Below are 3,612 nucleotides of genomic sequence, written 5' to 3' on the forward strand. Positions count from 1 at the left end.
CACATCATTTCTTTCTTCTGCACTTGTCACATAATTGGTCATGTGCTGCACCATAAACAGATGCTCATTATTGTCATCACCCTGTCTACTAGAGGATGCATAATTACCTTGCTGCAATTTTCCAGTCATGATGTCATTCTACTTTTTATAGTAGTCTTTAATCATATGACCCATTTTACCATAGTAGTAGCATTCAACATTGTTGTTTGCATTTTGGCCTCTCTACCATCCACCATGACCTCTTTGGCTCCCCCTGCCTCTAAAGTTACCATGTCCTCCTCCATAGGACTAGTTTTCTTGAATTTGCTGCATATTCTGATTTCTACCATGGCCTTCAAATCAACTTGCTCTACATCTGCCTCTACCTCTTCCAGCATTTGAGTAGAAGATAGCTTCTTTTGAAGTTCCTCCTGAAGAAGATGCACCACCATTTCTCTTCTCTTCAGAAATTAGAAGAGCAATCAACTCCTCAAAATCAGGAAAATTCTCACGGACGGCAATGGATGTCCGGAATTGTGCATAATCCTTTCCTAGACCATTTAAGGTCACAGAAACTAAATCATCATCTTCCACTGGCGACCCAATAGAAGCAAGTGCATCTGCAATCTTCTTCACCTCCATGTGGTAGTCATTGATGCTCATATTTTCTCTTTGGACATTATGCAACTCCTGCTTGAGCTGCATTTTCCTAGCTTGTGTATTTGTGCTATACATTCTTATCAAAGTATCCCACGCCTCCGTCAGCATGCTTGCATCCTGAATATGCACAATCATAGAATCTGAAATACTGATAGACAGCCAGTACATAACTTTTTTTGCTCTCTCATGCCAGCCTTTAAATTGCTGCAACTCTTGTTGATTGGGAACATTAGGAATAACTAGTTCTTTTTTAGCTCCAGTAATGAACTCTCAATAGCCTTTTTCCTTAAGGAAATTCATCATTCTAAACTTCCATGCTTGGAAGTTGTCCTTGTCAAGCTTTTCAGTGACAATCTATGAAAGAGCATCAGATGCCATTACAGAACACTGCAAAATATTGTGTCACTACAAAAAAACACAACTTTTGCCTCACAGGTCCATTTTGCTGTGGGGTATGACTGCATGAATATTGCTACTTTATGCCATGCTCCTGTAGGAAACTTGTAAACTCATTTGAGAGGTACTCTCCCCCTCCATCTGACCTTAGGCATTTTATTTGAAGGCCTGTTTCTTTTTCAACCATAGCTTTAGAAGCTTTGAAATGCCCAAAACTTCAGTTTTCTTTTTCATAAAATACACCCAAACTTTTCTGCTGTAGTCATCAATAAAAGTGACAAAATAATGACAGCCTCCAATAGATGCAACTTCAATAGTCCACACATCAGAGTGGATTAATTCCAATGGCCTCTTACTCTCTTGAACATGTCTAGGAAATGGTTTCCTTGCCTGTTTTCCAAATTGGAGCCAGATTGACAGGCTTCACATACCTTATGCATTTTTGCAACCTTGAACTTAGGCAATCCTGCAATAATATTTTGGGCCTGCATTAATTTAAGTCGCTGTACATTAACATGATCAATGCGTTTATGCTAGATATCAATATCTGCAACTACACTGGTCCCATGTGCAAACATTGCTACACTCGATTCAGGCATGCCCGCATGCAACGTAAACATCCAGCCCTTCTTCTTCCCTTTTGCCATCAAGCAACCTTTATTTTTCATATCCTCAACAAAGCATCCACAAGGATTAAATCTGACTTGCAAGCCCTGCTCAACCATTTGACCAACAGAAAATAGGTTCTTGGTGATATTCGGGACATGAAATACATTAGACAAGTATTTCTTTTTTCCATACTGCATAGACAAAGGAATTTTACCAATGTGCACAATAGGATGTGCAGTATCATCACCAGTCTCCACAAATCCTGGTCTTTCCATTTTGCTTGCATCTTGCATCCATTTTGCATGACATGTCATGTGGTTTGATGCACCTGAGTCAACATACCACACATCGTTGCTTTCTTCTGCACTTGTCACATGGTCATGTGCTGCACCATAAATAGATGGTCATTTCTGTCATCACCCTATCTACTAGAGGATGCATAATTGCCTTGCTGCAATTTTCCAGTCATGATGTCATTCTGCTTTTTATAGCAGTCTTTAACCATATGACCCATTTTACCACAGTAGTAGCATTAACATTGTTATTTGTATTTTGGCCTCTCTGCCATCCACCACAACCTCTTTGGCTCCCCTTGCCTCTAAAGTTAGCACGTCCTCCTCCATAGGACTGGTTTTCTTGAATTTGCTGCATATTCTGATTTCTGCCTTGGCCTTCAAATTAGCCTGATCTACATCTTCCTCTACCTCTTCCAGCATTTGAGTAGAAGATAGCTTCATTTGAAGGTTCTCCTGAAGAAGATGCACCACCATTTCTCTTCTCTTTAGAAATTAGAAGAGCAATCAACTCCTCAAAATCAGGAAAATTCTCACGGACGGCAATGGATGTCCGGAATTGTGCATAATCCTTTCCTAGACCATTTAAGGTCACAGAAACTAAATCATCATCTTCCACTGGCGACCCAATAGAAGCAAGTGCATTTGCAATCTTCTTCACCTCCATGTGGTAGTCATTGATGCTCATATTTTCTCTTGGCACATTATGCAACTCCTGCTTGAGCTGCATTTTCCTAGCTTGCGTATTTGTGCTATACATTTTTATCAAAGTATCACATGCCTCCTTCGGCGTGCTTGCATCCTGAATATGCACAATCATAGAATCTGAAATACCGATAGACAGCCAGTACATAACTTTTTTTTCTCTCTCATAGCCTTTAAATTGCTACAACTCCTGTTGATTGGGAACATTAGGAATAACTAGTTCTTATTCAGCTCCAGTAATGAACTCTCAATAGCCTTTTTCCTTAAGGAAATTCGTCATTCTAAACTTCTATGCTTGGAAGTTGTTCTTGTCAAGCCTTTCAGTGACGATTTGTGAAAGAGCATCAGACACCATTACAAAACACTGCAAAATATTGTGTCACTGCAAAAAAACACAACTTCTACCTCATAAGGGCAAATCTGCAAAACTGACGAGAGTGGTATTTGACGACACAATCACTTCCTAGTGACGATTATGCATCAACAGGCAATAAGAATGATTTCTGTCACTCCCAATATCTCTGTGCACAGGCATACGATGTAATTTCTATGATAACTTTTCACCGACCTGCAGAACAGTGGTCGCACAGCAAAAACAGGGCACTTTCCTGAGTGCATGTGGAAAATTTCCACCACCAAAACGGGCCCCGAAATGGCCTCAAATAAAAATAATAATTTCACCGAGGGCTTTGCCCTCGCCTGTAGCATAGACTTCCCTCTCGCCACACCACAAAGGGCATCCCAATCTGAGACAGTGCTCCCTTGCACTTTTCGGTTGTGCTACCTGCAGAGATTTGCTCCCAAACTCAAAAAGAAAGGAAAGAAACACTGATCCTCTTACTAGGACACCGCCAAATTGGTTTTCTTTCTTGAGCTCCTTACCACAAACCGAGCTCGAATACCATGTGAAGAGAGTGGAAGAGAAGGAGGGAGTGTCACTTACAGCTTTCTCACATACACAATGGGGGAA

Source organism: Dipteris shenzhenensis, chromosome 10, assembly GCF_047967505.1.
Source record: "Dipteris shenzhenensis isolate YYH24624 ecotype China chromosome 10, Dip_SZ_1.0, whole genome shotgun sequence".
Lineage (NCBI taxonomy): Eukaryota > Viridiplantae > Streptophyta > Polypodiopsida > Gleicheniales > Dipteridaceae > Dipteris > Dipteris shenzhenensis.